This window comes from Hylobates moloch, unplaced genomic scaffold, assembly GCF_009828535.3.
Source record: "Hylobates moloch isolate HMO894 unplaced genomic scaffold, HMol_V3 SCAFFOLD_4, whole genome shotgun sequence".
Classification (NCBI taxonomy): domain Eukaryota; kingdom Metazoa; phylum Chordata; class Mammalia; order Primates; family Hylobatidae; genus Hylobates; species Hylobates moloch.
Window position 1 is genome coordinate 46,698,958 of NW_026652279.1, and position 26,987 is coordinate 46,725,944.

The 26,987-nt window shown below is 34.2% G+C and overlaps 1 protein-coding gene across 8 annotated transcripts in view; it reads left to right on the forward strand.

Annotated features, from left to right (window-relative positions):
* Positions 1-2,925: 2,925 nt before the first annotated feature.
* ZBTB20 (zinc finger and BTB domain containing 20) overlaps positions 2,926-26,987 on the forward strand; it is a 787,576-nt gene continuing 763,514 nt past the window's right edge. For 7 of the 8 annotated variants that reach the window (XM_058437478.1, XM_058437477.1, XM_058437476.1 and 4 more), the window contains exon 1: positions 2,926-3,675. The gene's annotated coding sequence lies outside the window, so the exon portion shown is untranslated. Of the gene's footprint in view, positions 3,676-4,578; positions 4,597-26,987 lie in introns of those variants that run through there. The other variant, XM_058437479.1, reaches the window with a different exon arrangement.

The following is a 26,987-nucleotide window of genomic DNA, read 5'->3' on the forward strand; positions in this document are numbered from 1 at the left end:
TTACAGTGTCTTTTGCAGAGTAGAACTTTTTAACTTGAATTAAATCCAGCTTATCAATTATTTCTTTCATGGATTATGTCTTTCGTGTTGTATCTAAAATAGTCATTGTGAAACCCAGAGTTATCCAGATTTTTCCTATTTACGAGTCTTAGAGTTTTGCATTTTACATTTAGGTTTATGATCCATCCATTTTGAGTTAATTTATGTGAAGAGTGTAAAGTCTGCGTCTAGATTTATTTTTTTTGCATGTAGATGTCCAGTTGTTCCATCACCACTTGTTGGAAATACTGTCTTTTCTGCATTGCATTGCTTTTCCTTTTAAGTCAAAGATCAGTTGACTATACATATGTGGGCCTTCTCCTGGGCTATTTTGTTCCATTGATCCGCTGTGTCTATTCTTTTGCCAGTATCATGCATTCTTGATTACTGTAGCTTTATAGTAAGTCCTGAAGTCTGCTAGTTTCATTTGTCCAACTTTGTTCTTCTCTTTCAATATTATGTTGGTTATTTTGAGTCTTTTGCCTCTCCATATAAATTTTAGAATCAGTTAGTTCATATCCACAAAATAACTTTCTGGGATTTTGATTGGGATTGAATTGAATCTATAGATCAATTTGGGACAGAACCAGTTTTTAACTTCCACTTTAGGATCTTTCTACAGAACCAAATTGCCCCATAGCATATCAACACATGAAGCAATTTAATTAAATAACTTTATAACTTCCATAGTATGGTAGTCAATTACAATGATTTCTTCAGACCTTATCGTCTCCAGTCCCAACTAGGGAAAGTATATCTTGAATTCCAGTAAGTACTAACAATGTACCACTTATTGTGCTTTGAATCTAGTAAAATGTACAGATATGGGAAAAGTTTTGAGATGTTGAACATTCTTCTTCTTCTTCACCTTTTTTGTTTTATTTGAGATGGAGTCTTGCTCTATTGCCCAGGCTGGAGTGCAGTGATGTGATCTTGGCTCACTGCAGCCTCCACCTCCTCGGTTCAAGCGATTCTCCTGCCTCAGCCTCCTGAGCAGCTGGGACTAGAGGCACGCACTACCACCCCCAGCTAATTTTTGTATTTTTAGTAGAGACGGGGTTTCACCATGTTGGCCAGTCTGGTCTCGAACTCCTGACCTTGTGATCCGCCTGCCTCTGCTTCCCAAAGTGTTGGGATTACGGTGTGAGCCACTGTGCCCGGTCTCATTTTTCACTAAGCCAAAAGATTTGTTTTCCTTTTAAATTTAGCTGTCAGGTTGTTTTTTAGAAAAGAGCCTTCATGGTCCTTTGTATTCCTTTTGATTCCTGCTGGTAGAAACCAAATACTGTCTTCTCCTTGAATAAAAACAAAATGAAACAAAATAAAATACCTAGAACCTTATTTTAAAAATTCAGAAAATACAAATATCTATTCAAATCCATCTGTCAGACTCTGAGGTTTATGTGTTTTTTTAATGGACATTTTTCTTAATACATTTTAATAAAGTTTCGGAGAAACAATAGGGCAATAGTAGAAAAGCAGAGCTGCCAGGCCAAATAGTGAGGAGGAGACACATGCTGGTACCTTGGGCACACTAAATATATTTTGGAAAAGTTTCTCTACAGACAAGTGACCTGAAGTAGGAGACTGTTAAATCATTTTTAGTGTGTGTCTGTCTCCTCTTAATCATCCACCCTTGTGAGGGTGATATACTACTGCAGCACTAGAGAGGTTGAATTGGTGGATTACAATGAGACTAGAGTGGTCTGGACTCTTGGTTTCTTACTAGAAATTTTCCCAGGATAGTTTGTATAATGTATAGGTAGATATTACATTCTAATGTCTATGCTGTAGGTTATCCACCCTGAAAATAGCTAAAGCAATATTGATCTGTATTCTAAACATAACCCAAAATTTATTTGACATTCTTAAAGATTTTTGTGAATAAGGTGAAGATAGAGTTGATCTCTAAGTTATATATTGAAAGTTATTTAATTTTTAATTGAAAACTGATTTTTTTAAACAAAAGAATTGAAGCTTTCGTTTCAAGGTAGTTTTGTTTATGCAAAGGGACATACTCTAATTTTTGAAGCATGTTAATACACAAAACCACATAAAAAGGATGATTTTTACAATTAATATACTTAGGATTATTGTTGCCCAAATGCAGGGTTTGAATAAGTCAAATGCACTTATATTTTTTATTTGTGTGTAAATATTTTTTAGAAAATTTTACCTCTATTATAATGTTCTTAAGTCCCATCTAAATGACACATAGCCAAACTGTATAGAAATATATTAAGGAAGGTGGGTGTCTAGATAGATAATAGTGCTAGAAGGAGATATGACTCGTCAAGCAGAGTCTAGTTTTTAAAAATTGGGGGACAAGGAGAGTGGCTTAAAACTATTTCTGTTTTCTGATGTTTGTAATCCTATAGGAGTGGGGAAAGTGGGTGGGAAGCATGTGATGGGGTGAGGAGTATAATAACATCATAATTTTGGAACTAGAATATAGAAAAAATCTGGTTAGAAGTATCAGACAAAGAAAAACTGTTTTTTTTCTCTTTTAAGGCAAGTTTATTTAGAAGCATTGATTATTTTTATTTTTCCCTCCTAATAAAAGATTAAAGGTGACTGCTGTAGTTTCAGTCCCATATTCTATGAAATCTCATCCTGATTGTGATGGTAGCTTCTTATGGGATTTATTTCTGTCGTTGTACCACTATGTACTATACGCATTGCACCTGTTCACACAGAGTACATTGCATTGTGATGTTTGTACAGCTAGATGCTTCAAATGAGAAGCCAATCTCCCTTCTTCTAGGGTCCTAGTCTATTAGTTACTTAATTAAGCTTAATTCTGTTTTGGTCTGTAATTTTGTAAGTCTGCAATTTTTTATATGGTCTCGATTTATTAACTGAGCAATGATTTCTTCTTTGCAGTTATCAGTTTTTTCTGAGATCAGTTTTCCTATTGTATGGAGTCTGTTTCTTATAGAGCCTCCTTTAAGACTGCTCTGACTTTAAAATCATTACTAGGCTTTTGTCAGAGCTAATTTGTTCACACTCTTCTCACATTAAAAAATAAATTTAAAAGATTGCACAAATAAGCTATGCATTTCACTATTTCCTGCTTATATGCCAAAAATGTATTTATGATAATTACATGTACTGCCAGAACTGAAACAATACATTCCTCATAATGCAGCATAAATAAAGAAGGTGGAGCCAGCTGCTCTTAAACTGTTTATTTGCAAGCAATAATGATATAGAGAATATACCTTTTTCACTCTGTTAGTCTGGCAATACTGAACCTGTTGCTGCATTAGACGAGTTGCATTTTGCTGGATAGGGGAAGGAGAGCTGTCTGCTGTCTGGTAGGAGGGCTTTGTCTGTGCCTTTCTCTCTGTTTCTTTCTGTTTTTCTTTCTCTCTCTCTCTCTCCTCTTCTCTCTCTCTTACTCGCTTGCTCTGTCTCTGTCTCTCTCTCCCTCTCTTCCCCCCTCCCTCCCCTCTCTTGCTCTCTCTCTCTCTTCCCGTCTCTGTGGTTTGTAAGGTAGGTTGCAGTGTGTATATATACACAACATCAAGAGCAGGAAAATGGACTCATTAGGGAGGCAGGCAGTCATTACCACTCACACTGTACTTCCAGGGAGACACCGATTATAAGAAGAGAAACTCAGCGCTGGGGAAGAAGGTAGGGCAGACAACTTTCTTAAAAAAAAAAAAAAAAATCCTGCTTCCTCAATGCCCCCTCTGTCATCTCCTTTAGCCCCCAATGCCTTTATTCTTTCCTGCTTGAATTTTAATTTCCAGATTTAAGTTTGACAGAGCTAGTGCTAGCTTAAAATTTAGAACATCTGTAGGAGGCCTACCCTTTACTAATTTTCTTCCTACTTACTTAGGGGTGTGCCCTTGTGATTCAGTTTTGTTACTTTAAAAATAATTACAAACAAATCTATTTTTCTCACTAAAGTACCAAATAAATCAGAATCTTTCACTCTTTTAAAACAGACCCTTCCGTATGTTTGTCTCTTTGCTTTTCTTGTCTGTTTATGCAATTCCATCTGTCTGTCTATATATCATGTTGTCCTTATTTATTGCTAACTCGGTTTTGTTAGTTATTTGCCAATGAGTTTTAGCTGCAGTGCCAGTGTGGGTATTACTAAAGTGAGACTCTTGTTCTTTGTTTTATGTTGAAGTTTAAAGTCCATATTTACAGTTTAAATCCTTGAAGCAGGTTGAATACTTTTTGCCAGCATGTTTATTTAATGCCATTGGACATAAGGTGAGGGGTAGTTGCTGAGGGTGGGTAAGAATCGAGTAATTATTTTTGTCATCACACACATAGAAACATTGCATCTGGGGGATGTATTTTTAAACAAATAAGGTATTCTGTTTTCTAACTTTTATTTTGCAGATGGGCTTTTACATTTATAGGAATGTCACTTTGGTTAGTAAGAATGCGAACTTTCTTAACAAGCAGTTTTTATCCTAGGACAGTTTCCTTTTAGTATGTTACTGTTTATTTATGCTTGGGGAGGGTGGAGTGAGGGGCTGGCCATCTTTTTACAAAGTGGAAGCTATGAAGTGTATCAGGCCATCTTGCACAACAACTGTAAGTATTCATTTAACATTTTGGGGAGCATAAATAATATATTTTTTATTTCAAATTCAGTTTTGTGGTGCTTTCTTTTCCTTTATTTCTCTTTTTCTTTTCTATAGTGGGAAAAGTTACATTTCAAACTAGCAGACATTGTTGAAGAGTTTTCACAGAATAGTGTTCTTCAAAATTGAAGGGATTATTTTAATAAGGGCCATTTGAAATGGACTTCTTAATGGAATTTTATTTCAGATTTGTCAAAGTAAAACTGCTATTCATTTGATAAAATTTAAGTCACATAGACACGCAAATGTTTCGGCATATACAGAGCAATGTTAGAAAATGGATGCTGATCTGTAGAGATCTTTGATAATAACAATCATCTTTTTGTAATAAATTATTTATTTGATAGAAGTGGCAGACTTTTTTCCCCCTTAATTCCATTAGGCTTCTCTGACAACACAAAGAAGTCCATAAAGCAATATTCTTAACCCACCTGGGACGCTAGAGCAGATTCCCAAACACATTCTCAAGGCTCAAACCTTGTAAAATGTTTATTAAAAAATCCGTTATTTCAGGAAGGTGATGAACTTTTGATGCTAAAAGACTTTGTTACCTCCTCTTTTAAAAAATTAATTCTGAGACTTTCAATTTGCTTATCTTGCCTGAACAGTTTTTTTAAACTAGATAGGCTGGCTTTGACCAAGAGTAGTACAAATACTAAGTATGCTCAATCAGGTCACGTCAGAGATTTTTTTCCCTAAGATCTGAGGGGAACTTTAGGAGAGTATTTTATGTTAATATGGTACACGATAATTTTGTTTTTCAAATACAATTTCATGTATACTTTATGCCATTTCTGACTGTGACCCAAAAATTTGTTTCAAAACTAATACTGTATGTCAAAAGTGTGCATGTCTCATGCACCTGTCATTTTCTGTGTTAGCCTTGTGAGGACCATCTAAAATTCTGTTTTTATCAATAGAAATCTTTCATCTATGTCTTGATCAGTCATTCTCTTTTTCTGTACACACATATATTCGTGATATCTGTGCATACATGTGCATGTATGACACGAAGTCATACATGTATGGATAAATACATCACAGCTTCTTTTCAGATACAATATTTTTAAAAATTTCACTTTATGTATATGTTAACCACAAGCAAACAAAAAATGGAGAGAGTTTCAAGAGAAAATGAAAATTTCCTTTAACCTTCTAGCAAGAATAAAAGCAAGTAATAATGTAGTCATTTTTATGTTTGGTTTAATTTTTAGAATGTGTATATGTTTTCTTTTGCAATATAATTCTTAACCTTCAGTAGATCTAAAATATTTTTAGTATGAAAAATAATCTTGGCCTTTTCTGGGAGGGACTGTCACAATCTAAATACAGAAGGACATTATAAAATGTGCATAAATGAACTTAAAACCACTGTACTCTGCTGTATAGGGATTTGGAAAACTGAAAGGCTTGCATCACAGGAGTGCTATAGAATGACAGAAAAATTTATTAATCAGCCTTATTGGTTATAGTGGGCTCTTCCTGCCAGCACATGTTATCTGCCTGTTTAGATCCCCAAAGTCTTGGTCAGGTCACAGTGTGTTTCATTTTAATGTTGGAGCAGACAGTTATCTAACACACCCACATGAGGAAGTGCTCTAAAGAAGTTACTTCATGCTTTGCCATGCCCTGTAGCTAAAACAATTTGGTACTGAGTGACGTGTGTGTGCTTTTTAACTCCTGTCTGATGAAAATCAGCTTTGGCTCTTTGAAAAGGACCAAACAGTAGATTTAAAAAAAAAAATAGGGCCCTTTGGGAGGCCGAGGCGGGCAGATCACGAGGTCGGGAGATTGAGACTATCCTGGCCAATGTGGTGAAACCCCATCTCTACTAAAAAAAAAATACAAAAACTACCTGGGCGTGGTGGCGCACGCCTGTAGTCCCAGGTACTCGGGAGGCTGAGGCAGGAGAATCCCTTGAACCTGGGAGGTGAGGTTGTAGTGAGCCGAGATCGTGCCACTGCACTGCAACCTGGTGACAGGGCGAGACTGCGTCTCAAAATAATAAATAAATAAATAAATAAATAAATAAATAAATAAATAAGTAAGTAAGTAAATAAAATAAAATGGAATGCCAGACCATATAATTCAAATGCTAAGCATATGCCAGTTTAAACTTTTTCTTTTTTTTTTTTAAAACTTAAGAGGAGAATCACTATGACTATTTTTAATATAAAGACTATATAGTGATTTATTGGATTTTACTCATTAGGGTTTCAAAAATTGCAGATACTTTTTATTCTGCAAATTTTTATCTCCAGAAGCCTATATTCATCAAAAGGATAGCAGCTGCATACTTTCCCCATGAAATGTTAACAGATAAATGGCATTCCTGTTTATTTATCTATTTTTGAATTTTAATGATTAGTCCTTGTGCTAATTAACAAATTCTCGTATTCATAAAATCTGGCACTACATAAATATCTAATTGTGTGATTATCTACACATGTTCTGGCTTTCTATAAATATAGAAATTATCAGTGGATGTGTTCATGGACTTGCCCAACTTTCAGCAGTGGCCGGTCATGCCGCCACATAGGAAGCCAAATTCAGGCCCTGAGCAAACGTGTTACCCCAACATCTGGCAAGGTATGTTGAAGCAGCAGCACCTGGCTAATATTGCTAACTAGTGATCTTTTCTAGCAAAAGAATAACTGGTGTTGATATTCTTTGAATGCTGCTAGCTCCTGGGTTCTTCAGCCTCAAGGGTGGCCTCTGAAGTCTAAATGTTGAAAATGGACATTAAAACTGGCTTATCTTGGAGGTCACTTTATAAATATATTTTAACAAACTACATTTTTTGTGGAAAACATGTTTTACTGTACAACATAAGTAAAATAGTATCCTCATCCCTCACTTTCTTAACCAGTGAAGATCTAAGTTACCGTGAGAAGTCACAAAGCGCTGAAAAGAACCTCTAAATATTTTTATTTGCATGGCTATGTAACTATTTCAGGGACATTATAGAAATCAGGTATTACCTACATAGAAACAGTTTACCCTCCATTAAGGACAATAAACACTAGCAATCGGACAAGTGTGTACCTGCCAAAGTTATTATTAAATTAGAAACCAAACCTTTAAAATAATTTGTTTCATACTGTGTAAGCCATTTTTGTTATTTTATACAATTACTATGGATTATTTATAATGCTAATGCAGTCAGCATTTACATTTGATACTTTACACCAAGCTCTCAAGTCATGTATAGGTGTGTAGGTATTTTACAAAACTTGAAACTTGTAATTTTCTTGAAAAACCCGTTTCATACATTTCCATTGCTTAAATAAATTCTAGCATTTTGCATAATCCCCAGGAACTATAGCCAATGTCAAATAAACTAGCAAGATCAATTTTATTCTTTACCAAAAGCCTGAAGGCAATATACATATCCTAGGTATTCTAGAGAATGCCTGAATTCATGTTTTCCTATTACGTAGATATTATACATTAATCATCATCCTATAATGTTGATGACAATTATGTTTAATATATCAAAATATCCTTGAGCTCCCCTAGTTCTAATTCAGCATAGGCAAGCTGATGAGGCGATGGGAAGAAATATGCTGTCTATGATTACTATCATGTATGTAGTAACCACTACAGCCGATGTTAGAAACAGCATTCAAGGGCTTATAAGAAAAAGGGCTTTTTTTTTTTTTTTTTTTTTGCCACTGTAGCTGTTCAACTGTAATAATGAATAAGTGGCATGCTATTTCTGTACTAAACTGTGGAAAAATTATGCTTGACTTTGGCTTCATAACCTCTCTTATACTCCAGGATCAAGCCTTTTGGTAATTCTATAGTTCATTTGAAAGTAATCAGCTTGAGGACATGGAGCTTGCCTTTCTGGAATCTTTTGACACTCAGCTGAGACTCTAGCCCTGGTGTTTTGTAGTTCAGTTAACCAACGCAACCTTTGTAATTGTCTTAACTTGGGGAAAGCTGGCTACTGACTTTCAAGTGAGAATACTGAGACAAGGAACAAGGACTATGAGTTCATTGATTCATCTACTTTCCAGAGGGAAGAAGAACATATTTTTTATTAATTCTGAATATTCAGTCTTACCTTTGAAACTCTGATAGAAAATGTGATAATTATAGCGTAATATGTTTACCTTCTTGATATTGGAAGTAATTTTGGCACTGAATACTTCCATGTCTTGAGATATGATGAATTTAATGTTCATATTATGCATTTAAAAGGTCAATCTATTTGCAAGTTTTTATATTACGTTACTAATGTAAGGATTTATATTCAAGAAATATAAAATTATGGTATGAGGTTGGGGTTTTGGGATATCAAAAAGATGCCCAATTGGTTGTAACTAAAAATGTAGAAATGGCAATAATTATGAATTTTATACATAGTAGTACTATTTTTATTATTGGGAAAATTCTTAATTTAAACTTTTTAAAATCAAACATTTAAAATTATTTAAATTTTAATTTTCCCTAATTTTTAGAGGGCTTTACTTTTTTGTTTTTTACTGAATTAGCTTAGATATTTGCCATTTTTACCTTTCCAAAAATTTTCTGTGAACTACTGTTGTGATTTGTTGTTGCAATTCCTTTTATAGTATGAACTTCTTTCCTGTAAATGGAATGTAATTGAGAGAAAATTAATGTTGTCAGTTTGCTCAGGTAGCAAGTTAAAACTTAGTTAAAAAAAAAAAAAAAGCTATTACTAGCAGAAAACTAGAAATGTTCCAGGCTATGTAATTTTTCTAGTTGATATATATGTGTATGTGAAAACTGTGTGGCTTCATTTTAAATAAACAAAAATACCTTATTTAGGCACCAAGACATTTAAACAGTGAGAAAATGTTCCTTTCTTTTATTATTTAAATAGACTAGGCAAATACTTTGTAAGGGTGACTTTATAAATTTTTTGTTTTTTTTTTCTTCTTAAATACTGGGCACATTAAAATTCTTCTTGGCCCAATAAATATACTCTGGTTCTGAACATATTTACTAATTTCTCCATCTTCTTGGTGACTTGTACCTATTACCTTAGCTTTAGGTAAGGCAAAAATAACTTACTTTTTATATTAGTCCTTACTTTCTCTAGTTTGCCAAATCAACAGTGATCTTTATCCCCTCACCTCATTTCTAGAAGGGAGATGACTAAAGATGATTAAGAAACAAGTAGAGATAAGTTGAGATAATGTAAAGGGATAAAGCTAAGGGTACAGGGGTAAAGCTGAGGGTAGCTGAGGGGTTGGTGCTTTTGAAGCTTCTAAACTTAGAAGTATAATGAAATAAAAAGACTTCTTCCCTAACTCCCGTTAAAAGGCATTTGACTTCTCTGTACAGCATTAGTTTTTGCGTCTCTCTAAAGCAGATCTATCTAAATTCCCTCTGCACTCCAAGACAGATTCCAGTGGTACCACCAAAGAAGATCATAGAAGAAAAAGTCAAAACATCTCACATTTCTAGAACATCCACTGCCAGGTTTCCTTCTTACCTTTTGCCCTTTAATTCCTGGGTTCGGAGTTGTGAGCAGATTTTTATAGTTGGTGGACAGATTTCATTTGTTTTGATAAGAAGCTTTACCAACATAGCATTCCCAAAACATGCCCCCAAACAGCATCACATGCTGAATTAAAATAGATGAAGTGATTAGCTGGATAAATGTGCGTGTGTTTCCTTTTTAAAAACAAAATAAAGTCAAATAATTTATATGAAACAAAACAAAAAACAACTCTTCTAGCAGTCTGAATGAATTCAAGTTGTTTCACATAATGGCTTTCTGAAACCATTTTTTGTATAGTAATTTTGACCAGCACATCCACCTATTCCCTACCCCACTTGCTTTTTCGCTTTCCAAATGTTGAATGAATGTAATTCCTTAATATAAAAATAATTGTGTTCTTATAACCCATTCAAAATATACCTATGGATATGAAGATGTGGTAGGGCCTATACACAATAGTTTCACTCATATCACCTTAGCCTGAAAATACATGAATAGAAAACATTTTTAGAAATTATTTTTCTGGTATGTTGAAAGAAACTTTATGGTGTGGTACAAAAAGCATTTCCTGGGGAATCAGGAGGTATTAATCAATACCAAAAAGGATTTAAAGTGGTTAAATCTGGAGGTCTGGTTTTTTGTTCTGACTTTGTGACTTTGAGTAAATCATGATCTCTCTGTCCCTCAGTTTCCTTCCTGTAAAATGAGGGGAAAGCTTTTAAAAATATTTTTTCATCTTAAAGGCTGTGTGATTTTAAGTAGCTATATATGTAGATAATCTTGCTTGCATTTTCTATCTAAAAGTCACAAATAAATGGAGAAAAGTTAGGGTGGGTAATAAGGGAAGAATAACGGACATTTATGTGGCTTGAGAGAGCACAGGCACTTTAATTTTGTGATGAGTTTTCTTAGCTTAACTACATATCATAATGTATTATTGAGTCTGTTTAATGATTGAACGAATGCCATAAACGAGGAATTGTCATTTGTCAGACAAACTGACTTCATTGCCTATGGGTGATTTGGTAAAAGGGCTGTTTTTAACGGAATGAAGTGCAACATGGTTACTATGGCTCCACTCCTCTCCACTGGCCACTAGATGGAGAGGCGATCCGTGTCCACTGCCTTGCCAATAGCAAGCAGTTCACTTCTGACTTCCTAATGGCAAAGCTGCACTCTAGGCCTTTGGACATTTCTATGAATACACACATGACATTTTGGAGAAGTCATCAGAGAATATGTCCTATTTCTATATAGGCATGATATGATATTCATGAAATGCAAAATACTCCTCTTTAGGGCAGTGTTAATGTTGGTAGACCCAGTCGGCCAGTATTACAACTGTGGTGTTAGTTGTCACAATAGGGTCTATTCTGCCTCTTACAAATTTGTCCATTTAGAAAGGACCCTGAAATGAATGTCAGCACGACAGTGCCACCTTGTGTCCCTGTTGCTGTGCAAGTAACTGATGCATGAGTTAGTGAAAAAAACAAACAACAACAAAAAAACAGGACATTTGCAAAAAATTGGCAAATCGTTTCAGGCCCTGATTTCATAGTAGCTGTACCAAAATTCTATAATATGTTTTAGTCTTTGAAATTTCTTATTACCCAAGAAAAACGTAGGAAGTGTGCACTTTACTACTTTTCTCCTACCAGGGTATATAAAATATTCTTTAACAATTCTAGGCATAAACAGGGATGTATTTAATTTAGAATTGGAAATGGAGAAGACAGGGATTGTCAGAGATACTCACTTAAGCTCGGTCATTTCAGGCACCGAGGTGCTCCTTCTCTCACATTCCCACAGCAACTTTTATATGCATAACTTGGCAATATCACCTCTCACATTGTATTGCCATTGTTTGTAAGCACATCTTCCAACTAAACCTTGAGCTTCTTGAGGATAGTGTCTGTGTCTTATTCATCCTCCAGAACCTTCTATTGGCATTCAGCACACAGCTATGCAAATATTTGAGGTCTAAACAAATGATTATGTCTAGCTGGTTTATAACATTCTCGTATATATATATATGTATTATATATGTGTGTGTTATATATATGTATATATAAAATACACATTTCTTTGTTGTAAATAAGTTTGGAGCCTTTTTACTTTGGAAAAACAGCTTCTGATACCACTTCCTGCTTAAACATCCCTTTATAAATTACCTTCTTCCTTTTATATTAAAATGACCATTTTCTCTTTTTGATTATGAAAACAAGGCATTGCCTATTCACAAGTGTGTATTGTAATTGACTTTGATGTAAAGATATTTTTTAATTCTAGCTTTACAACAAATTTGCTATTATTTGGGGTAACATACTTAAGTTTTTTTAGGTCTACTTCCTACATATAAAATGAGTGGACTGGACTAGTTGATTTGACAGGATTTTCATAGGGATTGGGCAAATGTTAGTATTATTCTAGCTGTATATTTAGTTGTACTTTTTAAAGTACCATCATAGTTGAAAATGAGATTGCTAGCCTTTGAAAGTACTATTTGATATTTCATGTTTTAGAAGAGGAAACTGAGGCAAAGGGGCTTATAGGGGAATGAATTGCAAGTAGGCAGGGTAAATAGTATTATAATGGATGAGTATTCAATTTTTTTATTTGTTTTTCACTTTTTTGTTCATTTGTTTTTGGTTAATTGAGCTCCACTCTCCTTCTATTCTTTAACCATATAATAAATAAAGTGCAATGAACTTATATAGTAAGATGAACCCACAGGTTGGTAGAGGACTATGGCCTACTTGCAGTTCAGAGACTCTCATGCTATTTTGAGTTTGATTCATAGCACTTAAAAATGAATCCCAAGTTTTAAATTTCACACAGTTTTGCATGAAATTTACATCTAGAGGTTTCAGTCCACGTATCACCATAAATACCAGCAAACTTATGACTGGGCAAGTTGCACAAACTTTTTAAGAGTTTTCTTATTGGCAGAAATGTGATAATATATATTACCTTTCCTATCTACCTCACAAGATTATTGTAAGGATTAATTAATATATATGAAGGTTCTTTATAAATAGTAAAGTAGTATACAAATATTATTTATTGGCATTACTGCTCTAATTAAAGAAGGAATGGATAATAAAAAACTAAGTCAAAGCAAAACACAAATTTAAGAAACACTGAAATGCATGGTGTTTCCTAGGTGATATACTTTTCTGTGCTAGTAGACCCTCTGTAGATGACTTAAAATGTTATCTCTATTTGCCGTTTTGATTTTGAAACCTGTAATAATAATGATAATACTTACCCTAAAACTAATATTTTCTTTAGATAAAATTTTTACCCATCATTCATAAATTTTGACAGTAATGTTTATTTAAAAATAGAGGGAAAAATGTTTAAATAACCAAATATGAAAAAAATTCTTTTCAATATTATCTTATTATATTCTAGTCCAGTGGTTCTCAAACTTTAGTTTACGTAAGATATTTGTCGGATTTTTGTTAAAATTCAAATTTCTGAGCTCCATTATTAATGGGTATGGAATGGAACTCAGGCATCCTGAGTTGTAGCTGGCCCACATACTTCAGAAAACTCGACTTTAGTTGATTATTATATGTTGTAATCAGCCAAGGGCTTTTAAAATACACAGATTCCTAGGTTCTACTCCCACATATCTAAAATTGGAGTCTCTAGACTGGTATTTGGGCAACTACATTTTGCCAAAACTACCCCAAAGATCCTAATATTATATTGCAAGGTTTGAGAATCATTACTCTTGTTTCTAGGGTATACTGTTAAAATATATTTACTGTCACGCCTGAATTTATCCTCATCTCTTACATTATTCCTTAACTAAACATAATCTTACTTTATGTGGGAGGCCAGAGTTGATACTGCTATATAAGAAAAGTTTAGGCTTGAAAACCGATTAGAACTCTTGTCCTATAATGCCAAAATTAAGGAAGCAAGGTATTACTAAGCACCTTTCACACAAACTGTTTAATTTAATCTTTGCATACAACAACTTTGTTGCATACACTGGTTTTCTGCCTATGTTTTAGATGAAAAAACTGAAGCTTACAGAAAAAATTGCCAAATTCACACAGCTGCTAAGAGTCAAAGCCAAGATTTAGTCTCTGTTCTTTCTGTTACATCCTATTATATTTTTTCCTCATTCAGTAAATCTTTACCAGGTTCCCATTGTGTTAAATGATAATGTCTAACTTTTGGCACCACATTAGCCCCTGACATGTTATCATAATTGTTGCTTAGACCATGTAAATTGAGTTTTGAAAAAAATTTTCTATTGAAAAATGGTTTTTAGCTGGATGTAGAATTCGTGGGTTCTCAATGGTCAGAAGGGGTCTAAATTGTAGTGATAATTATAGTTAATGAATTGTTAAGGAACTTTGCCTGTGGGATCTCTTTTAACTACCATGCCTTTGCTATGAAGTATTTCTTAACCCTATTTAAAGATGAGGAAAGAAAGATTTAGAATGGTTAAGTGGTTTACTGAAGATTGCAGATCTAGTAAGTGGCAGAACTGGGATTGAATTCTGGTTCACTCTAATTTTCACAGCAAAGTTAACCATTAGTATATACAATTTCTGACTCTGCTTTGCAGTTAACTCTTCAGAATCAGGCTGTTCTTCCATTTGTTGAGCCACTAAATGCTAATTAAACTTTGTGGGATTTAAGTTTGTTTCCTTTGTAGGGAACAAACCATTTTCCCACACTTAATCAGTCCAGCAATTTCTTAAATCTTGTAAAGTTTGGAATTAATAATGCATAATCCTCTAGGGAAATCAGTTGAAGTGAATAATCTTTTGTTTATATTTATATTTGAGAGTTAAAACTCTTGGATGGGACAGATTATTTGAAGGAAAATTCCAATTTTACCTATTATGACACGCTGTGAAACACAACAATTTCATGGCATATCCATTGTTATTGGTCTTAAAATATTTGGTTTGCATTTAAATGTCAATGAAAGCGTTAACAGCATCAATGCCTCAGTGCTTCATAAAATCTAAAAACTGACTCGAGCATTCCTGATGTTCTTGTCTGAAAAAAACAATGCCTTATAGTATAAAATGATAGCATGTGTATGCAAACTTGTACAATTTCTCACTTATACTGTATGGATAGCTAAAAATGTAATTTTTATATTTTTTTAATATTTAATAATATGCAAATTATTGATATGCAATAAAATGCAGTAAGGGCAGTCACAATTTAAAAGAGCTCTGAAATATATCCTTTAGGTGTGAAAATAATCATGATTTTATAAATTTAGATATGTGTACACTTTTGGGATATTCTTAACACCTCTCTATGTATTAAAAGATTCATTGTTTTAAAAAGAAGACCCACAAAATCACTAACCGGGGATATGGTCTTGTCTTTAGCAGACTTTCAAGTTTATTGGAAATTTGGGGTTATATTTCAATTTTCTTCTCTAAGATTGGTCTTTTCTCAAATGGCATTCTTTTAGAATACTGTCAGAGAAGAGAGAATAATGAAAACCCAAAGTGCAGAACCTTACCTATACTCCTTTTTCAGATGCAGAAATTAAAACTTAATTTTGTAGAAAGTCCCATTTAGCAGCAGAGCATGAATTGGAAAATTTGGTCAGTGATTTATTTAGGCTCCACAGGAAAAATCCTGTAGGGCATTTTTTGAATATCCTAAATTTATTTTGATTTGAGACCAGCTTACAGGGCATGTCTATCTTAAAACAGTTCTCCATTTTCCTGAGAAAAATTCCAGTGGAGCTAGTTGTGGGAGGTAGTATCCCAACAATGAACCTTTTGGGGCCAAATAAGCACTTTAACACAACTTACTCCATCCCTTTCCTTAAACCAAAGTCTGTCTTGCCCACTGGGCATGTTTAACTTTGACTGCTAATTTTATTTCCCTGCAGAGGCAAAGGAGACAGGAAAAAGGAGGGAAAATAACTGATGGCATGTGGGTGAGGTTTTGGCCAGGAAATAATTTTTAAAAGATCCTAGCCAGTATAGGGATGCAGGAAGCAGTTGGTGCCTGAAACTGTATTACCCTTGCATCACAGATTAAGAAGTAAGAGCCAGTTGAAGTTAAATAACTTGCCTACAGTTACACAGCAGTTTTCAGTGTTGGTGTTGGTACTGGGAACCAGGTTATTCATTGCTCCAGTGAGGAAATTGGACAATCCAGTTTTTTTGTTGATAAAGATGCTCTCCTAATATCTCTACTCACCTTTTCTTTCCTTCTCGTCTTTGGCTACTGTCTTTTAACATCCAAAAAAGTATTCTGATAATCTCAGGTGTAGAGGCTAGTTATTAAATATATTTAGACTTTTAAAACCATTTAGAATTAGCTGAGCTGTAAGGACAGTGTCCGTCATGTTAAGCCTTTTTTCTCTATTTTGTTTGGATCATGTAAGTAATGAAGATATAACTGGAAAAAGGAAATGTCATTGAATAAATAGTTCTGAGCTCATGGCAGAGCTCTAAACGTGAAAAATGTAATGGACACCTATTTAAAGACAGGCCATTTTTATTTTTACCTCCTAATTACAGTTAATCTGAGGTATTTGAAATGAACATAAGCTAAATTTTGATACCTTTTCCTCCTAAATTGATATCATTAGATGGATTTAGGTTGGAAAGAAGGACCATGGTAGAAATACGAATCAGAATTTTAGACTTCCATAAAGTTTATAACTGTCCCAGTTAGCCTCTGTGCTTGATCAACCCAGGGGAAAGTTGCTATTTGGCCCTAGTATCACCCTGTCTAAGTTGTGAATATGTTTTGGACCAACTTCTCATTGATATGATAAATATTTGACTTAAAAATTACTGAAAACTTTTTAATGTGGTATCTGTTGAATATTACCATTTACCCCTTAGTGTCCTTAGTAAAGTTCTAGATACCAAACAAGTTCTACTAGAATGTGAGTTTTACTTGATTACCAGCAGCTAACTAACTGAAAATGCAACAGAACTTAGAAGTGATGCCATCACATCAGACATAGTACAAACACAGACTAGTGCACTACAGATCCTCTAAATTTTGATTTGGAAATATATGAATTATTCAGAGATCCAAAACCCCAGTGAAAATCAGGTAGAGGACCTTCATATAGACACACCCATAGCCTGTATTCCATTCTAAGAATTGCAGTTTGAACCAATAGAAGCCAGAAGCAGCTACACACATTTGATTTACAACTGTGTCCTGTCTACTTGCGAATAGCAGCTAGTTTCCTTTTAGGGTTGGCTGACAAGGCTGCTTTTTTTAAAATATATATTATTAAGAGTCAGTAGCAGCAGCACATGCAGGCTAATTGTTAGAATATAAAGCTTTGTTGGAGGTGGAACATAGGGTTCTAGTAATACTCTTAAATTCACACCAATTGACACAAAATAAATATGGTTCTCTAAGAAATAGAGAAGGCTTAAACTAGAAATGACTGAAAAATACCATTTTCACAAGCATTTAGCTATTTCCACCTCCAAAAAAGTAGTTTTTACTTTATCCATATCTTCATAAGCCTTTAAGGTGAAAGATGAAAGACAGCAACAAAATGACAGTGACCTAAAAGCGTAAAACTGTAGTTAGTTTAGGTAATCCTGGGGACAAATATAATCCAGCGTATTTATTAGTGAGATAAAAGGGAAAAGAAATGCTGTGCTTTCATCATACTGCAAATAAAATGCTTAATTAAAATGCCCTACCAAAGTAAACAACTTATTTCTAAGAAATTACTGCTGAAGAAATTAAGACTAAAAAAAAGAGAAAGAAACACAACGCCCGTTTTTATACATTTTTCTTATATTTAGGTGCTTTTAAAAATTGTTTTTATGAACTCCTAAATTTGAGTGCAAGGGAGATTTGATTACATTAATTGCCATTTAAATACTCAGCTTCATGTTTGTAGGCATTTTTCTGAACCAGAACAAAAAGACCATAAAAAAATTTCTAGTGTGGAAATCATATTTCATGTGGTGAAATAAAAACTCAAGAAATTTCCTGATATAATAAGCTGAGAGTGATTACCAAAGAAACAAAAGTTTCTTATCACTCGGCCTGAGGCAAGTGTGGCATATTAAGCTTAAAATGAATTCTCTTTTCCTGAATGCACACAACTCTTATTAATGTCTTGGAAATTATGCCCAAATAAGATTTTCTGGATACATTTGAAAAAGCATCCACTGGGGTGTAAGGACTATGTTATGTCTATGGACATTTTAGTGTTTAGCCACAAATTAGTTTTTGCTCTTTTACCTCTTTCTTAGGTTTAACTTTAGATGAAATGACTTGTTTTTATCTTAAAAGAGGCCTTTCCTTTAGTGAGAGTTAGGTTCCCTGGTGGCCTGAAAGAGTTAATGCAGTTTTCAAGAGTGTCCAACTTACTTCCAGGGAGTAGTGTGTGCATGTGAGAGAGTCTGGCTCCAGGATATTTGTTCACATCCCAAAACCAATTTGGCACAACTTAAAATGTCTGCTAGGCAGAGGATTCAGTGTTGTTAGGCCACGCAATTAGTGCTTTATTTCATGAGCACCAAATTTCACCCAATAGTGTTTTGATTTAAGGAAGAGCTTGAAATTCACAATAACGGGTTTCATTTATCAGAGCCATATGGGACTCAACATCTTTGGATATATTTGTAAGGCTTTCACAAAGAAGACTTTTTAGACATCTCAGATTTCACCGATTGGAGGGCAATCTGGATGAATATCTTTTTTTGGAAAAGATGAACTATCGTTTTCACATGTAGTCTCCAATTTCAGTATTCCTTGAGAAGCTCAAAACAACAACAACAACAACAACAACAACAACAACAAAACAAAACAGGAAAGCCTTAAGTAAGTCTCAGCTTATTAGCTTTTACTGGAAAATAAAGACCATGATTCTTAGATCTGGTTCAAAATGCCAAGTGAATCTTTGATGTTGAAATTTGGCCACCTAATCTTTGCAGTTTGTGATGGGGCATTTATGAAAGAGAAGGTGGGTTCTAAGTCTCAACATATTTGTGCACTTTTGCTAGTTCTATCTTGGTCATATGTCAGTGGATTGTTGGGACGCTTTCTGCAGCATAGCTAACTGATTAACATGATGATACTTTTTATATTTACTCAAGATTATTTCTTTGTTCACTCCTGATGTTCCATAATTTTCTGATCATTAGGGATCTATCTTAATGCAATGTATTCTTGAAAATGTTAATATAAATTGATCTTTTAAAAAAAATCTCATATTTTTCCACTGATCTGTTAATTTAGATATTAAAAAAAACAGATTGACCTTCATTTGGCAATTGTTGTCAATACTTTAATTTTTGGTTCACAGATTTTGTTTAGTGGGCTATAAATGGCCTGTAAACAAATATTTCAGTGTTTACTGATTAAAAATCAGTATTTTTTTTAAGCATAGAGTGCTATTGTGTTATGAGACAGGCAACCACTAATTCTATTAGGTTTTCAACTTTTTATTTTCTTAGTTCTCTAGGCTTTTTTTTTGTGGGGGGGCACTCTTCATGCAGTATGGTAAGCCTGGTTAAGTCAGAATATTTACAAGTAGTAAATATTACTGTGACAGTTGCTACTTACCTATACAAAGTCTATGTAAACATCGTAAGGATGATAATTTTAATTTGTAAATTGTTATGGTAAACAGGAAATTACTTGAAATAACTCTTGCTGATCTTTAAATACCATTTTATTGCATCTAACATTATTTTACTATCCTTTATTAAAAAAACTTTTAACACTTTATTAGCTAATAGTGCTTATATTAGCAAGTTTTAGTTTTCACAGACAATATCCACTAAACTTTGTTCAGTTATGAGCATGTTGAATAATACTAAATTAAAACAAAATACAGGATATTCTTGGTTACCATTTACATTTTATATTAATACCAATGTCATGTATTTTAATACCATTTCAAAAATATTTAGAAACCCTCTCTCTGCTCCCTACCATTTCTTCTCCAATACATATCCTACTCTACAGAGAGAGCACTTAGGAATTTTTTATATAGCCCATCTCTATGATGCACACCTATATTGCTATGGGTCATTGACCCCTATGCTATAGGCCAGTGAGCCTGCTGGACAGTAGGTAGAAAATTGGAATTATAGCATGAGCTATAATTATAGCTTAACTGCTTAAATCAACTTAACATGAATTGTGCTGAATGGCTGAATATATCATATTCTTTCTATATTTATTTTGTAGTCAAATGTTCTAAAATAACTTACTATAATAAGTATAATACTCTTAGGTTTAAGTTTTATTATTTGCCTTTGTTTACAAACATAGGTATTGTAATCCAGTGAAGTTAAGTGTTTTCCTCACTGAAAATTTCATTATGGAATACAGACATTTTTGGTATTTTCTTTGTGAAACAGTATTGTTTGATGGCAACAAAGAAATTAAAGATGGCAGAAAGACTATATAGATATAGTGGTATCTAACAGGACTTTGGATTTATAAACTCTAGGCTGTGAGGAGAAGATAGGCACATGGATTGAAAAAGAAAATGTGGATGTGATGATCGATGGTTATTCTTTAATAATATTCCTAATGAAAGACATATGATGAGGGAAAGAAGGATACAAATTGATGGAGTATATGTATGAATGATAAAATAGTTGTATGCTGAGAGAAGGAGATTGTGAAGCAAAGAGATAAGAATTATATGTAGCTTTGTGGTTATAACTGCCTTGGTTTTTGCATTTACCTTGAGTTTCCATTGTAGGTATTAATGGCTCCTGTATATAATGTTCTTCGTATAAGTAGAATCCATAAAGCATTTGGTTTGAGCAGGAATATTTATTTGCTTGTGAGGATAGACCTGTTTGACTTTGAAATGTAGTGTGCTATTACCTTATGGTCAGAGTAAAGTTTATATTGTTTTTATTCAAATTACAATATGAGTATATTTAAGTGGAGCAGATATGTGTGTGTTTGTGCATGTGTGTGCATGTACACACATGTAAGGAAGGACATTTTCATTTCTGTGGATTTCGCCTGTGTTTGCTGCTTTTTGCTTGCCAGTTTTTCTTTGTCTCTATCATTTTATCACTGAAACCATCTGTGTAGAAAATAGTATGCTTGGTTTTATCATTTTAAATTATTTTCTATTTTTGTTATTTTGTCCTCCCAACTTGTTTTCACCTGAAGAATTCAGGCTCAAGTATGACGCATTTTAGTTTTCACATTCAAGAGGTGTTTCTGCTTTCTTTCCCGTCCGTTTGTCCATATGTTTACTGGTTTCTGATAGGCTGTGCAGTGAGACAGCAGTTTACTATCTGTGTGTGTGTGAAATTAGCTAATTGGTGTTAGCAGAAATATTTTCACATGTTTTATAAGCAAAGTGAAGCAAGGTATATAAATGTAGATATGATCCAGACACGTGCACACTCACGACTGTCACTGCTCATGCATAGGCGCTCAGAAGTAATTAATGTTAATAAGATTTTAATGTGCTTGTGAGATCATAATGAGGAGAAATGAATGCTCTGATTAGGAAAAGGTAACTGTGTGTGTGTTTTGGCTTAGAACAAGATTTCAATTTTTATAAACCGCAATTTTAGAACTTGTTTGTGATTGCATCAATTGGTTTTTATTTTCAGATTAGAGGTCTGTTTAGCCATTTGAATGATTAACCAAATAAATGGGTGAAACCCTGATCATAAGGAATAGTGCAGGTTTTTCATTTGCAAGGCAATGTTAGTATACAGCAAGGCTGTGATGTCTTTTGCCAATGTGCCATTTTAATATTGTTTTTTTAAAAGAAGCTTTTACAGAAGCCACTTGTGAATATAGTACTTATTTTTATAAATGTAGATGCTATCTATATGTTCCAGAGACACCAATCAGACACTGTAACTACTGTGTCTTAGATACATTCCTGCCAGTCAGTGATGGTGTATTCTGTGTCTAAAGAATCTATATCATGCTTCTCAAAATGTTTATTTGGAAATGTAGCACTACCAATATTTTTATTCATAAATATAATCTTTACAAATGTTAGAAGCTTGATATATTTTATGGTGAAGTCAAACATTTCAAGGTAAGTAAAGACCTGTCTGATAATAGACTTGAAGGCAATGCAGTCAACAGCTCTATTATAGACTGACCTAAATCCAGCTGGACACCAGGGGTCCTTCTCCACAACATATTTTCTGAAAATATTGTTTACAGAGCTTTGACATACATTTGCATTATTATTATTTTTTAATTACAGGATAAATCTAAATATCTATTGAGGGCCCTTGCCCTCTAGCACATAGAAATTACTTATGCATTTTTAAATATAAATTGTGGATTGAGATATTCAAGGATTGTAATCCTTCTTAAAAAGTAAGCATCATCGTACTGAAATGCAAGGAAAAGTCTTAGATATGAATTGGATATAGGATACTGTAGTTTATTTCCAACCAAATCCTACAGATATGTGTTTTAGGCTCTTCTAGGTTTTGGTTATATTACTATGATCTTTCTGCTGGGGTTTAAAAATGATGATGAAGGAAGAGAAACCGTTAAAGTTTGTTCTACTCAACAATTTTGAGATTTATGTGATTCCCAGGGGTGTTTTAGATATTGCTTTACATAGAATCCAGAGAATGATGATTATTTGATAAAAAGAGGTATTTGCCTTTAATACGCGGTTGTTCAGTTGACTTTCTTGGATATTATCACATTGAAGCATAATTAGAAACAGTTTTCCCAATCTCAGTTTGTAAGGGAATTATCAATGTTTCTTCTAGTACTTGCATGATATCCTATAGTAAGTTTTCCTATACAGTCAGATGTATTTCTATATTCTTCTATTCTGTGCCATTGACCTGTCTATGCATGTGACATTATCACATTATTTTAATTATAGAAGCTTTATAACTTGTTTTTACATCTGAAATGTTAGCTTCCCTCCCTGCTCCTACCATTACTCTTTTTCAGTGTTTTCTGGCTTTTCTTGCTTACTTGTTATTCCAAGTGAACTTTATAATCAACTAGCAGATCTTGAGGAAAAAGAAAATCCCTGATGGCATTTTTATTGAAATTATAAGGAATTTATGAATTAACATCACAACAATTAATGTTCTTGTGAGGGCGAATCTTTTTATCCAAGAATCTGTTTTTTATTTCCATTTGCTCAGTAACTGTTGTATCTTGCTGAAATGTTCTAATTTTCCTTTTGGCTTTAGGTTTAAACATTTATTATTAACTCTACCTTTTGGTATTGTATTCATTTATTTATTTACTTGCTTACTTTCTTACAGCCTTACTATACTAAACAGGCTCTTTTCTTCCATATTTTTTAACTGGCATTTGTTTCTGTGTAGGAAGGCTGTTGATTTTTGTATGTTAACTTTATAGTCTCCTATTTTGCAAAATTTTCTTATTATTTGTGGTAGCCCAAGGTGGATTTGAGTTCTCGTTCTAGTACAATGTTTGATCTTTGTAAGACCATGGACAGCTTATTCTGAGTGTCTTAGTCAATTTAGGCTGCTGTAACCTCACAGTTCTGGAGGCTGGAAGTCCAAGATCAGAGTGCCAGCACAGTTGAGTTCTGGTGAAGACCCTCTTCCGGGCTGCAGACTGCTAACTCTTCATTGTGTTTCTGGTAGAAAGAGATCAAGCTAGCTCTTGGGGTTCTCTTTTATAAGAGCACTAATCCCATAAACCTCATGACTTTATCTAATCCCAATTACCTCTCAAAAGCCCCATCTGTTAGCAGCATTACATTGGGGGTACAGTTTCAACATATAAATTTGGGCACGAACATTCAGTTTGTAACACTGAGCTATTTTTCCTCATCTGTAAAATGCAGATAAGAAAGCCAAACTAGAATGATGGAGAATAAATAAGATCATATCGTAAACACCTAATATTTTCCCCAGCACATAGTAGGCACTCTATTGCTAGTATCCATTAATAATGTAATGTAATGTAATGTAGTGTAATGTAATGCGATATGTCACTTGAGCAATTATTTTTAAAGTATGGATAATATGCAATTGAATTATTGAAGGTTTAGCATATCAGAGTTTTTACGAAGAATGGAGTGAATTAAATTAATGAACAAAACTTAAACTTCTTGATAAACATTTGTGATTTAAGACTCTAGGGGCAGGGCACGGTGGCTCACACTTGTAATCCCAGCACTTTGGGAGGCCGAGGTGGGTGGATCACTTGAGGTCAGGAATTCGAGACCAGCCTGGACTGGACAACATGGTGAAACCCCATCTCTACCAATAATACAAAAATTAGCTGGGCGTGGTGGCAGGCGACTGCAATTCCAGCTACTCAGGAGGCTGAGGCAGGAGAATCGCTTGAACCCAGGAGGTGGAGGATGCAGTGAGCTGAGATCGCACCACTGCACTCCAGCCTGGGTGACAGATGGAGACTCTGTCTCTAAATAAATAAATACATACATACATAAATAAATAAATAAGAAAGACTTGAGGGACTGAAGATTAATTCTGAGATTATGATATTTTGTAGCTATGCACACATATTTCCATTACTTCTGTTTTAATTATGATTATTGCATGTAATACTCATTAGCCCTGGAGAGTAAGTGGAAACTTTTTGAACACCTAGAGTGATTATTCAAGGCAATTCATACAGTGTGTTGATTCTAGCACTTGTTATTGTGCCCTAACTCAAGAATCGGACAACTTTACCATATTTTCTTAGTGAACAGTGTACTAACTTGTGAATAAGTTTATGTGGAATAAATATTAATCATATATGAATTCATGATGGTATCAGTATAAACAGAATAATAGTGATTGTCAGCCCTTTATGTAACTTTTTTTTTTTTTTTTTTTTTGAGATGGAGTCTCGCTCTGTCGCCCAGGCTGGAGTGCAGTGGCGCGATCTCGGCTCACTGCAAGCTCCACCTCCCGGGTTCACGCCATTTTCCTGCCTCAGCCTCCCGAGTAGCTAGGACTACAGGCACCCGCCACCACACCCGGCTAATTTTTTTTTGTATTTTTAGTAGAGACAGGGTTTCACCATGGTCTCGATCTCCTGACCTCATGATCCGGCCACCTCAGCCTCCCAAAGTGCTGGGATTACAAGCGTGAGCCACTGTGCCCGGCTGTATAACTTTTTTTATAAAGTTGGTGAAAACACTAATTGAAAAAAATGTAGTTCATGTATTATAGCAGTCCAATGACTTTTAAGCTTCTACTCTAATAAAATGGTTATTCACTTTGCAAATACATTCTTTTAATTCACTTGATACAATCTGTTGTTTAAGAAAAGGAATATCAAAATTTCAGGGTTCAACTTATTTTTACCTCATGGTTGTTGTGAGGACTAGGTGAGATGATTAACTTAAAAGACCTAATAAGGTGCCTAGCTCTTGGTAGGTGTTTGAGAAAATGTTAGTTGTTTTCATTTCTATTGTCTTGTTATTACCATTGCTGGTTTCTTCATTCCCAACTACCTCAACCCCCATAACATCTACCCCGCTCTCTTTCTCACTCTTCATATATATATACATATATATATATATATATACACACACACATACACACACACATATTCTTACTGATAATGTTGTTCTATACTTAGACTAAAATGTATGAAATATGTGCCATAATGGTCATTAAACATAGATATAAAATAATCGTCTGTAATTTTCCAATATTGAAGTTAGCTAAGAGTAAAGATCCTATCAGTGAAACGTGAAAACTTTAGTTACTTGTGGATAAAATTTCTGAGGAGTTATGAGGATGAAGAATAATTTCTCATAAAGAATTTTAGGCACAATTTATATATAGTTTATGGTTTACCAGAGTTCTGGCTTAGCACTCAGTGTGATTATTCCTCCATAGCTTCATATTGCTCTTTTATTCATTCATTCGTATCAAACACAACATAGAATATCTATTAGCAATAGCACATTGTTCTAGATAGTGTGAGATATACAAATAACAAGATTAGTTATATGAATTGTCTCTGTATTTAAGAAGTCTATTAGGTGATTCAGATAGGGAAGCAACGAGGTGATGTGCATGGACTTTGGAGCCAGATTTTCTGTTTTGAATTCCTGCTCTGAAATTCACCAGTTATTTCACTTTAGGCAAGTTATTTAGCCTGGGTTTCAGTTTCCTTATCTACAAATTGAGGCTAAAAGTAGTACCTATTGGGTTGTCCTGAGAATTAAATGATTTGGTACAAGTGCAGCATTTATAGAAATACCGTGGTAAGCTCTTTTCAAGATACTAATTTTAGTTTCTTTTGATAAATACCTAAAAGTGAGAATTCTGAATTGCATAAGAGTTCTATTTTTAATTTTCTGAGGAAACTTCAGACTATCTTCCATAGTGGCTTCACCATTTTGCATTCCTACCAACACTGTACAAGGATTCAAATTTCTCTACATCCTCGTCAACACTTGTCTTTTGTTTTACTAATAACAGCCCTGACAGGTGTGAGGCAATGCCTCATTGTGGTTGTAATTTGAATTACTCTGATGATGATAAGTGATGTTAAATATTTTAAAATATATCTCTTGGCCATTTGTATGTCTACTTTAAATAAATCTTTATTCAAGTCTCTCTTAGTCTGGGCTGCTCTAAGAAAATACAGGGTAATTTATGAACAACAGAAATTTATTACTCATAGTTCTGGAGGCTGGAAAGTCCAAGGTCAAGGCACTGGCAGTTTCTGTATCTGGTGAGGGCCTCGTCTTCATAGATGGTGCCTTCTGTGCCCACACATTGTGGAAGGGCAAACAGCTCATCATCTCTTTTTAAAATTACTAGTCCCATTCATGAGTGATCTGCCTTCATGATTTAATCACCTCCTAAAAGCCCTACTTCTTAATACTATCACATTGCAATTAAGTTTCAATGTATGAATTTGGGGGAGGGGTAATATTCAGACCTTAG